This window comes from Eriocheir sinensis, unplaced genomic scaffold (assembly GCF_024679095.1).
Source record: "Eriocheir sinensis breed Jianghai 21 unplaced genomic scaffold, ASM2467909v1 Scaffold75, whole genome shotgun sequence".
NCBI classification, from domain to species: Eukaryota; Metazoa; Arthropoda; class Malacostraca; order Decapoda; family Varunidae; genus Eriocheir; species Eriocheir sinensis.
In genome coordinates, this window is record NW_026112109.1 from 875,907 (window position 1) to 888,741 (window position 12,835).

The 12,835-nt window shown below is 42.3% G+C and overlaps 1 pseudogene; it reads right to left on the reverse strand.

The window, feature by feature from the left end:
- Positions 1–5,132: 5,132 nt before the first annotated feature.
- On the reverse strand, positions 5,133–6,705 carry LOC126994216 (uncharacterized; annotated as a pseudogene).
- Between the last annotated feature and the right edge of the window lie 6,130 nt (positions 6,706–12,835).

The following is a 12,835-nucleotide window of genomic DNA, read 5'->3' on the forward strand; positions in this document are numbered from 1 at the left end:
ATTGGCCTTGATTTAATGTACTATGCCCTCTCTGGCCTCAACTCTTAGAAGGTTTATGAACCTTATGGAGTGCCTCCTATTGTCCTTAAAAACTGTGCTTCCGTGCTGACACCCTGCCTGGCCAAACTCTTTCGCCTCTGCCTATCAACATCTACTTTTCCTGTGGTGAACACTGAATTCTCCAAGGAAGGAGATTTCAGCGAAGGGAGAGTTGGTCAAGACGTGCTCCACTTTATAGTTCAAATAGTCAAAGTATTTTACATAGTTGATAGAGTTAGGTGACAGATAAACAGCAATGTGTGTGTGTGTGTGTGTGTGTGTGTGTGTGTGTGTGTGTGTGTGTGTGTGTGTGTGTGTGTATTTTCCTACTTATTTGTATTTACCTACTCGTATATGTATTAAACAGGGCCTGAGCTCCAGGTCGGACAGACGTGTCTCACAATCTCTCTCTCTCTCTATATATATATATATATATATCTATATATCTCTCTATCTCTCTCTCTCTCTCTCTCTCTCTCTCTCTCTCTCTCTCTCTCTCTCTCTCTCTCCAAATTTTCCTTCATTTTATGGACACTGCCCGCTTCAACAATGTCATTGTTTAGTCCATTCCATATATGAAAAACTGTACTTCTTTATGTCTATTAAACAAGTTCCCTTTCTCACTTTCTTGCTGTGTCCTCTTAGTTGCCTCCCCCCTTCTGTCTAGATTTACTCATTTATATCCAACACGTCCATTCCACTTGTGTTCCTTTACAACGCAATCAGGTCCGATCTTTCTCTTCTTTCTTCCAGTGCTGGTAGGCCCAGTTCCTTCAGTCTAGTCTCGTATGACAGACTTGATAGTTCTGGTACCATCTTAGTTGCAATCCTTTGCATCCTTTCAAGTTTATTTTTATTCTTTTCTTGCGTGGTGACCAAACAACCGCTGCATACTCTAACCTTGGTCTAATCAATGTGGTTATTATTTTCTTCATCACGTCCCCATCTAAGCAATGAAACCCACCCTAATACTGTGCAGCAAAATATATGTTTCTCCGAATGACTTATTTACGTGCATTTCAGATGTCAGTGCATCCTGTATTATAATTCCCAAGTTATTTTCCTCACTCACTGTGTCGTTGATTGTTCCTCCCATCCTATACACTCCACTTGGTCGAGTTTTACTGTTTCCTATTTTCATGGTGGGATACTTTTTTTTTTCGTTAAACTCCATTGATAATAATAATAGCAATACTACTACTAATATTACCAATAATAATAATAATAAACCTGGTGCCCGTAAGTGACAGCATCGAGGTGCACAGTCAGCACTTTAGGCAGCGCTGATGATGGCAAATATGGCAATGATGGAAAATGTCGATGATGAGGATGAGGATATGAATGATTATATTGTCTGGATAACAATGATGACGGCGATGTGAGTGATGCTGGCTATGATAACAAAGATATTAATGATGATGATCACCATGATAATAATGATGACGATGACGACGATGGTGACGGATATGACGATGACGATGATAATTATGATGATGACGGACAATGATTGTTATGATGACGTTGATAAAAATAGTGGTAACACTAACAAGAGTGATAGTAGTGATGATGACAATGATAATGACGATTATGAAAATGGCAATCGAGTGGTAATGATGATGGTGATTGACATGGCGATGAGGATGAGAGGGAAGATAATGATGATTACAATGTCGGTAATGATGATAATATGATGGTGAAGATGAAAAAAAATCATGAGAGAGGACATGACGATAGCGATCATGATAATGATGATGATGATAATGATAATGTTAATAATAATGACAGATAATAGCAATGATGATAACTAATATTAACGTTGATCTTAACAATGAAAGATGATGATGGCATTAATGATGATAATGATGATACATACGGCAATGGCATAGATGGTGATGATGATGTTGATGGTGTATTATCAAGGTGGTGATCAAAATGATGATAGCATTGTTATGACGAAAAGGACTCAATATGACAGTCACCAAAGAAATCAAAGGAGGTGAATTACCTTTATTAACTCATCCCTCACTCCTATCCTATACTAAGATAAAAACTAGTATTGGGCAATCCTAGTATGTAGCTTAGCTGTGGATTTCGGTGCCGGGATGAAGATGTAGCTGAGGTGGCGGTTGGTGGCAGAACGGTGTGGTCGGGTGTGTTCCATGGTGCCAGTAGAAGACAAAATGCCATATCTATATCATTTTGCCTCTGGCTATTATGATATACATACGGCAATGTCATTTTACGGGGTTGTTTACAGCGGAAATCGGGTACGAATGTGTGTTCGTAGGGTATGTTAGACCGGAAATCGGGTACGTAGAGGTCGCGAACCGGTTATTACCGGAAATACGGTACGAGTGACTGGATGAAAGCTGAAGTGGCAAGGTGATATCGCTATGGCATTCTCGTTTTACCGGGTGGTTGTGTTTACGGCGGAAATCGGATACGAATGACTGTGTTGTTTCAGTTGTACCGGAAATGCAGTACGAAGGGTTCGGATGGGAGTGTTTACGGGCGGAAATCGGAGTTAGACCGGAAATACAGTACGAACGTATGGGATGTGTTAGGGTTTGAATGAGGTGATTGACCGGACTTATGAATGTTGTTTGTTGTGACCGGGAATAGGGTAAGAACAGGTGAGTAATGTATCTGGGTAGGATCGGGAAGTCAATGACCCGTCCAATGTTATTGTTTTGGATGGGTAGGAGGGAGGGAGGGATGGGTTGGGGGGTTTGGGTAAGATTGGAATGTGCTTCGGCCTTGTCCAAGGTTGAAGAGAGAGATAGGAGGAAAGGAGAGAGAGAGGAAGAGAGGATGAAAGGAGAGAGAGAGAGAGAGAGAGAGGAGGAAAGGAGAGAAAGAGAAAGGAGAAAGAAAGGAGGAAGAGAAGAAAAGGAGAGAGGAAGAGAAGAGAGAGGAGAGAGAGAGAGAGAGAGAGAGAGAGAGAGAGAGAGAGAGAGAGAGAGAGAGAGAGAGAGAGAGAGAGAGAGAGAGAGAGAGAGAGAGAGAGAGAGAGAAGATGAAACAAAAAAAAGGTGGAAGAGAAAGGGAGAAAGAGAAACAACATGTCGGGATGACTTACCTGTTGAGCCATATCGCGTGTCAACAAAATGAGAATGGAAAGGAGACTATATGAGAGGGCTGGAAAAGTCGTTACAAACACACACTTGCATCCGCCCCTCACCCCCACCCCCACCCCCAGCTTCCCATACCAGCTAACAGAAAAAGTCGTTGGACAGGATACACCTGCCCCCCCCTATCCCCCCCCCCTCCTTGCCAACCCACAAGCTGTAAATCAAAGTCTGTTTCATTTATTATTTTATTTATTAAGTAAACTGCGAGATATTTGCGATGCAAATAGGTCCTCATCATCGCTATCCATCACCGGTACATTCTTCATTACCCGAGCGAGCACCTTCTTTTCAGAAGCCATTGAGTCGTCCTCCTCGTCACTGTCTATTACTGGTCCATTATTCATTACTGGTTTATTCTTCAAGACTTGTTCATTTTTCACTATACGAGAAAAAACGCGTTTTTTCGGAATCCTCGGTGGGGCTAGGTTCTTCGGAGTTGAAGTTCCCGCATCGCTGGGTGTCTTCGCGTCAATTACATCTACTCCTTTCTTCGTATTTTCTTTCCCTTCATTTCCTTCCTTCTGCAGCGAGGTTTTTTCATTCGGTTTGAGGTCTTTTTCATTCGACGTTGTCACAGCGTGGTTTGTCTTTTCTTTCAGAGGGGATGAATTTGCTGTCTTGTCCTTCCCAGGGAGTGAAGATGGTTTCTGGTGGTCTGGCGAAGCAATGTCGATGGTAGCATCGAAGAACGAATCTGTCTTCTTAGGTGAGGCGTCGGGGAGGAGTAGTTCAGAATCACTGAAGTGAATCCGACGAGCGACGCCATTCATATCGTTCCCAGAATCTTCGGAGTCGACAGTTACGACAGGTTGGCTTTTCCTCTTGAGGTCAGTCTCGCCTGCATCACTCTGATAGTAGTTGATGTTAATCACCAGCCCACCTGAAAAAGCAGGAAATAATACGTTCATAGGTTATTCATGGATTTTTTTGTTCATCTTGTCACCAGGAAAACACACACACACACACACACAAATGACCTCTATTAAGACAAGACACAAGCGCACACACACACTCATGAAGAGGTAAGCATATATAAATACGTTCATAACTTACACACACAGTACATACATGGATATATCAGAAAATAATCAAATACTTACCAACGTCTTTAAAACGTTAAGTTTCCCTTGCTTTGTTAAAACAAGCCTTACCGAAGCCACTGGGGCGAGTTAATCTTTTCGCGGGATTCATATATCTGTCGAAGGTACAGGTAGCTCTTTTCAATGAGTGATGCAGTCCAGTCTCGTCGAGTTTATATAGGGACTAAAATAGGTTCAAAATAGAGGTGAATAGTCAACTCACCTCCCATATCCCCCCCATGCAACTGTTGTATCCTTCACTCTCATTTTTTTATAACGCGTTTCTCTTTCGACCTCCACGTGGTCCGACATCGCATATTTCTCGTTGGCAATCTGCTTTATTTGCATATATACAGAATGTCCTTTTACAGTTGGGCATTCTAAAGAGGCGGTAAATCAAATGGGTTATTAATTTATCGTTATAGAGAAACTTATTTTTTTTTAAATGTTCCGTGTATACATTGCATGACACGTTTTAGGTCGTAATAACTAAGTAAATAGCAGAAATACATACTGTATATACCGCACACCAGTGAACATGACCCCTGGATTCGGTATGCTAGCCGACGCACCATGATATTCGGACGAGTTTGTATATAGTTTTGTAAAGCAGATGAAAGCAACCTCGGATGTAAGTTATAGCTGTCAAAGTATCCTATTATGCTTGATCCATTATTAATATATACAGTCATCCAGTGTCCAAGTTGTTGAGTAGAAGCTTTAGACTTCTGCGTAAGAAGAATAAATACGCAAGGTTTTAACCTGCTTTCGGAGTATTGGAGTAAATCGCGTGCTCGTTCCTCTGTATGGCAGCCTAGAAAAATCGTTCTGTCTCACACTCCTGTGAGACCTAGTTCTCTCTCACATAAGTGTTCATATTGACTTATGCACGCACAATGCACCTCACGTGACGATGACTGTCTATTTCTAATATACCCGTGGTCTCCGCAAAGAGCATGACAATGAGATCTTTACTTGACCCTTTTTTTAAAGCTAGATTAATTCGTAAATTTCCCGATCTTTCAAGAGGAATTCCTTTACGCACATCTTCAGGTACAAAGTTGAAAGCACATACGGTTCTTCCTGCCTTAAAGGCGTGGAAAGGTTGTGTGTTACCCGTTTCTAAACCTAGCGATTCAATGGTAGTGTAGAACAGTCTCGCGGTGTGATGTGGAAAGTCACTTCGAATATTATATACCGTAGACCCATTTATGGTAATGTGAACCTGAGAGAGGTCAGCGTGGGTAAAATATAAACCATTTTTCTCAAAGGAGCCTTGTAAACTGTCCATTCCCACAATTGCCATACAAATGCTCTGTGGAATAGTTTATGCGAAGGGTAACTCGGCTACAAGACTCGTTTGATTTACACCTAACACATACGTTTTATACAATGTCCTTTTATATGTATATTGCATGGGTTTCAACATCAGAGAACGGTTGAGTGACTCCAAGGCCGCCGAGTGAGGAATGACGCGATCAATCCAGAGACGGGCCGAGTTAACCTTGAAACGAAAGCCATCACCAGGCTGATGTGTATTTAGTATCCAATTTTTTTTGGCTAATTCCAAGCGTACTCTCAGGTCAACTGAATCCAATAAGTATGAATCAATGCTGGCGATGTCCATGAATAGAGGTCCTGTTATAGACAGACCATGTTCTTTATAGGACGAAATTATTTCTTTCTCACGTTTGTTTCCCCTTATAAAATAGTCTTCATCATATATTTCGACTAACCCCTTTGCATGGTCATAGTCGCGATGGTAGAACGCAGTTTGTCCAATAGAAACGAGTTTGTCCTGGGGGAGTGACGTAATCATTTTGATATAACTGTGGTAATTAAAAAGGGGGTTGGATTCGACCATTTCTTCATTAAGATAACACGTGCATGCTTTGAAGATAGTATTTGAGAGACCGTTAGCAAATGCAAACTGATCAGAGTCTTCAAATTCTTTTCCGTCCGCCTTCGACACACTGCACTGAAGGTCAATGGTTAGGGTAGAAAGGTCGGGAAATTGAGCCGGAACTCCAGCTACTCTAAATTCTATGTAGTTATCTGTAACGCCGTCATTTGCCCCCTCCAAATTAACGGGGAGGACGTCTAACTTATTCCTCGCCGCGATGGAACTTTCTATTAATCGTGACTTTGTCACGCATGGAAAGGACTCGGTGACTGTGGCTGTGTATTCCTTAAGAGGGTTGAAGACACCCCCACCTTGTACGTTTACTCCGTAATCGCTCATCTTCTACGTTAAACTAAAGGAGTATTGCTAAATATGTCGTTTTTATAGCATACCCTAGCAACCTTACGCCGCAGTTGCCTTTTTCTCCCCGTTTTCTTTTTCTTTTTTTCGTCGACTCGTTCTTCCACCTCCACGGGCCGCTCGTTTCCCCACACCCCTTAACGCTGTTAAACCCCTTGATTTTAAGGACTCGCGGAGTCGTCTCCCCTCTAAAACGTCCCCTATAACCCCTTCAGTCATTCGGTATGCTTCTGGAGCGACATTCCGGATCAGGAAAGGTATGGCTTTCTTAGCAAGACCACTCAACACAGTGAATAGTCCCCCTCCCCTCCTAGCGCGTTGTACTGGAAGAGGCGGGATAAATACGCTAATATATTTTACCCCTGCACCTCTAGCATGACTCGTAGACAATAGTGCGTCAAAATCATGACGCGTGGGGGGGATGAAAGCTGTCTTCATGACTGCTAGATGAAGAATAACATGCAGTCGTATAAAGTCGCGGTATTTATTTAGGACGAATGTGGAGTAGAAGCGTCATGGTTTTCCCTTTCCCAAAGTTAATCGGTCTACCCTTTTGATCTGTAACCTTAATGGCTATAGAGTTTATGATTGATTTATTGAGGGGTTTATACGCCGTTTGGTTATAAGCTCGACCTCCCGTTGTCTCCATGGCTATCATTTCGAGTAGATTCACATTCTGTCCGCCGTATCTAGTCGGTACCACACAATCAGCGTAAAACATGGCGAAATCGACCCCTCCGTCTGCTCGGGGTGGGAAAGGCGCGGGTACCAGCGTGACGTCGTCCTCATATATTACTTCCGGACCGTAAATAATATACTTTGGAGATTGGTCATACCCTAAAGCTTGGGCTGTTTTAGAACCAAATCTAAAACCCAGATGACAGAAATGATTATCGCTCGCGTTGTTTCGTTATAGTTAAAAAACACGTCAGACTCAAAGTATCGTGAATACTGGTCCTTCATATTTTCATGAAAGGTCTGTGCCAGCTCATAATTTAATATATCTATCATGTACCCTGTATCACCAGCAACGCTGTTAACCTGTGGTACGTAGGTATAAAGTAGATAAGAATTTATGGGTTCATTATGGAGTTTACCCCAGATTTCAATCCTTGAAGTATAATCAGCTTCTGATATACCGTAATAAGTTTTAGGGTAAAGACAGTTTATCATGCCCACTTCATATTCCTTATTTGGATCGAGTTGTATAGGAGGATTAATTCTATTTTGAAACTGGTTGGGGGTATTTTCCGGGTAAATATCTCGACTCCCTAAATTACTGAGATACACGTAGTGTTCTTCCCCTGCCATGGTTAACAGGATACTAAGTCACTCATCAACAAAGGATAGCATTTATATATACTACCAGTGTCACACATACAATTTATTCAGTAAGTGTACAATATGGTAACACACCAGCAAATACATAATTATATAATATAAGTAAGTACACAATAAGGCGAGACGTCAGCAAAGACATAATTATATGACATACATTAAGTAAGTGTACACAATAAGGCGAGACGTCAGCAAAGACATATATGACATACACCTATTCTTCGGGTAAGCGCACGAGACATATTTCGACGCCAAATGGTGACAAGCGCGAGTGTAGTGCTTGTATGTGGGGAAAATAATGCTTTTCCCACTCTTCATCACACTTCCCGCGACAGCCGACACCCTCAGGGATAAATATTTTCTCAACCACGTTATGACCCATTGCCAAAACTGCGACTTTCTTCATACAACTCTGAAAATAGTCACGTCGATTTTCACGTGTATCTGCTCTCAGTCCTTCAACATAATGGCGGTCCTGTGACGTTGTAAGTGCTTGACGTGCTTTGGTGTTCATCCCAGCCATATTGCGTCACACAGGCGATGAGGTGGGGAGAAGAACTTCCTTCTGGTGGTTTCTGTTCAATGATACTTCCAGGCTCATCTCTGGCGACGACTGCACGTGACAGTGAATTAAGTCTCTTCCGCCTCATATAAGTGTCTTCATGCGGGTAAACACTCTTCAAATCGCGAGCGATACCGTAAGCATCGCATGCAATCGAGTTTACTGCGTACACAATGAAGTTCCGGCTGTCGCAGAGTTCCGTGTCACGCAGTCGCCCAACAAGGGTCTTCATGGTAAAGAGCATGTGACTGTGTGTGGGGTGGATTTACACATACGCACTGCTTTTATTTCAAGGAGACACAGCTGACGTCCGGCAGGTGTTGCCGTTACCTTGGGAACGCAGGTGTTGGTGGACGGGTTCCGACATGTCGCTCATTAGTATGCGCGACGCGTCGCTAGGCCTCATTCGAGAAAAACTAATACGAAACCAAGGAAGCTCCAGCACCCGCCAATTTTTTTTTCTTAAAACTAAGATTTCGGATAGCCTAATTGGGGAACTGACCCATTTTTAGTAATAATGAAACTAATGACCGTTGTTCGCTTTTATTTTTCCTTTAGCGCTGCCGAGGTTATTGATCAAATCCACTAGGTTTAATCCTGTGTAGGGTGGGAATAGATTGTCTGCTTGATCCCATTTTATATCAGGGTTTCCATCCAATGGTTTAACGAGTGATAATCCTTACTCTTGCAGTGATGGGGAGACAGAGAGACGGATTACATCATCCAAGGATGGGTTGCTACGAAAGGAAGGAGCAGCTGGGGGAGGATCCGGTATGGGAGCACGTGTGATGGGCGTGGTCGGGTTTGAAGGTTGAGTGGTAGTAAGCGGTTCATTATTATACATGTATTTTTTTGCGATTGAGACTGGGACGAGATAATACTCTTTCATTTTTGCATTAAACTTGTAATAACGGACGCAGTAATCGGCAATAAAATGGACAAAATTGTAATGTGTATATTATAATGTACATGTGTATGTATGACTGTACGTGTGGCGACACCCGGTCGGTGTCGCACAACAGGATGTTTAACAACACGTCGTGCTTTTGGCCGTGGGAAGCTGTGATGAACTGACACTAGGATCAGCAAATGATGAGTTTCATCAACAGTCATCAACCGGAACCCACACCCTTCCGGACTATCTAACAAGCAAATAAAACGAGCGAGCAACGCGAAGACGGGAGAGAAGACGTGTGACGGGCAGGAGAGCGGTGCTCCGCCTCTCCGCCCCCTGCAGTGGTGTGGCTGTCTCTGATTTCGTGCGTCTCGCTCACGTAAACTGTTTACCTTATGTAGTACAACTGTTAATATAGTTAAAATTACATTTTGTCTTGGTGTTGCCCTGTGAGAGAGAGAATTAAAGTGAATTAAAATGAACTTATAACGGCTACCGCTCGGCCACACATCACTTAACTAAAAGGCTATTGTGTTGTCTCAACCACTTCAATCAACTGGAGAACGCAGGCAACGGTACATCGGACCTGACGTGAGATAACAGTTCGCGCCTTAAACTTAAAACATTAACTATTACACTTAACAACAACCACGTTACATATAACGTTTAAAAATCGTTAACAAAATACCCCCTCCTCTTTTTGACAGTAATATCGCTTTCTTTTTGGCAAGCCCCGGTTTTTTTTTTTTTTTTTTTTTAATGCCACGGCTTTTATTTCAGATCGAAATCGTTTAAGTTTGTTGATGACTGCAGGATCTTGTGTGAGTCTACTCTTTAGGAAGTTTGAACAAATTTCAGTAATAGAGCTCACCTCTCTCTTCTTCAATGATTTCAAGACGGCTCGCCTCAGTGTTGGTGAAAGGTGCGTCAGGAGGAATATTGAGTCTTTATACTATAAAATGGGCGGTACTTTATTCATATCTCATGAGATATCTGGCCGCAATCCAGGTGTCGAATTTATCGGGGTACCCACGCCAATGAACGAGATAGCGTATCCCACCCTTAGTTCTCTTAGATCTGAGCACGTCAACTTGGTATCGGTCTGGTAGCGTGGCCTTTACTAACTCTTCCCGGTAAAAAATCCCTTCCACTTCCTCTCCGCTTAAATCCCGTAAGTAATACGTAGGGATTATCTGGGAAGTATCTGCGCGTCTCACTTGAAAGAGCTACTCGGTGTTATTTATCCTATACCCTTTATGAAATAAAAACTGCGTCCGAGACTGAAGTTGTATACGTACAATGTCTCCTACAGACAAGTTAGAACTAACCGGTTTCTTGACTTTCTGTTGATTTAAATATATGCGCCTAAACTGCTTCCTGGCACCCTCCACGTCACGTATCTCATGAACCTGAGCTGATGTTTGATTGTTCCGTAATCCACGATGGGGTGTTTGGTTATACGTCTCTATAATGCTTGGAAGGACGTCTATATAGGTGAGAGTGTTGTTCAGCGTTAGATATTTATATACTTTCGCTTTTATCGTCTTTATCACCCTTTCCGCCAAACTCGCTTTCGTTTCTCGGGAATAGTTGGAGTATAAAGTTACCCGTTTCGATGACAGGTATTCTTTTACCGCTTGATTATAAAACTCAACTCCTTGGTCTGTGAACAGGCGAGACATACCATTATCGTGTCCGAGTCAATAATGCTTTTCAAGGCCTTTAAACTACTGCGACTGGACTTACTTCTCAGGGTTGCCACTTGTAAATACCTACTAAATACATCTAGACAAAACATGATATACTTTACACCTCTATTATGCTTTTGCAAAGCAGAGAAATCTGCGAGGTCACACGTCAGAATGACCCGGGGCTTAGGGGCAAGTATCTTTCGTCGCGGAAAGCGTTTTTTAGATAAATAATGGAGAGTGTAAGTTCGATTGCCCTGTAGATATGCTTTCACGTCAAGCAGTGATAGTTTTCTTTTATCCTTTTCCGTCCTTCCTGGTAGAGTGAACGAACACTCCTTAACCCCGCAGGGTTACCCACATCACGGTAGATTTGATCCAGTATGTCATTCATAACAGATACACTTTCTCACAGGGTGCCTCTCTAGTGATATTAGTGCGCAGCTGGAGCTCCTCAGGTGTGTTTGGCCCGAGATCGCAAAGCAGATAACCGTGAGGACGACTAAAAACTGAATTTTTATATATTTCAACGGACTTTGCTTGCTTCATCCCATAAAGTTGTCTACCCAGACACTCAACCTGATAAATATCTCTGCTTAATAATAGTAGGTATTTAGTGCGATCGTTCGTGAGTACTTTCCAGGAAAAATAAATATTTTGTGTTACCATTATCACGGATAGATTACGGTGCCTTCCTTTGGTGAAAGCATCCACAACGGTTCGAGAATTTGCCGCTGTAAGGAAATTATCATCTAATATCAACAGTACTTGTTTGCTTGGATTGCTACAGGGGGTAATTTCACCCGCTGAATCAATAATGTCTGCATATATTTCAAGTTTGTCTTTGAGGTTCTCATTCTTTTGTAGAGGATGGGTTGTGACACCGCAGATAATAATCATATGGAATGTATCTTGGTACTTGTTGACAATCCTTGTGCAAAGATGTGTTTTTCCAGCATTGGTGTATCCTACGAGAAGAATACGACTGGGATATCTAAACAGATTCAGCGAGTCCTCGTTGAATGTCTTATCCATGTCTGTCTTGAAGGAATACTAAAACATAATACATCAAGCATAGAGTATTTATTACATTATATACACTTATGACTAGAGGGTGATTTTTTTTATGTACATCGTCTCTTACAGACTCCCTTAACGACTAACGTTCTCTTACGTCCGGCTGCTGCTATGTTTAATGAGGAAATATTAACACCTGCTGACAGGTGGTGGACCATAGGAGGGTTATCCCTCTGACAGCTGCTCCCTCTTTCTCCATAGATCTGGAAGTTCACCTTCCTCCTCCTCCTCCTCCTCCTCCTCTTCCTCCTCTTCCTCTTCTTCTTCCTCTTCCCTTTCTCGTTCTCCCGGCTCCTCATTCCTCCCTCCCCGCCTCTCCTCTTCCAGCCTCTCTTCCTCATTTTCCTCTCCCCGCCTTTCCTCCTCATTCGCCTCTTCATCATCCTCAATGTCATCATCATCCACCCACTCTTCCACTTCTTCCATCTGTTTATTATCTGGGTGGTAATATCCTCTCGTGCTATGTGAATTTATGTTATATCTCTTGTCGTCAAACCTCGACAGAGTTTTTTTTATCACTTTTGTGGTTGATATTTGACCTTTCAAATATCTGATATTATAACATTTCACACTTCTAGAAGGAACACCATTCAGGGTATCTTGAAAGTTCTGGTGACTTAATTTTTTTTCTGATGATATATAGGAATTCCCTTACAACGAGAGACTTGTTCCTCGTCTCTCATTAAGAGAGAGTACATCTTTGGCTTTAGTATGATAGCTTCCTTGATCAGTTGAGCTCCTGTTTCAGACTTTAGTAACCCCA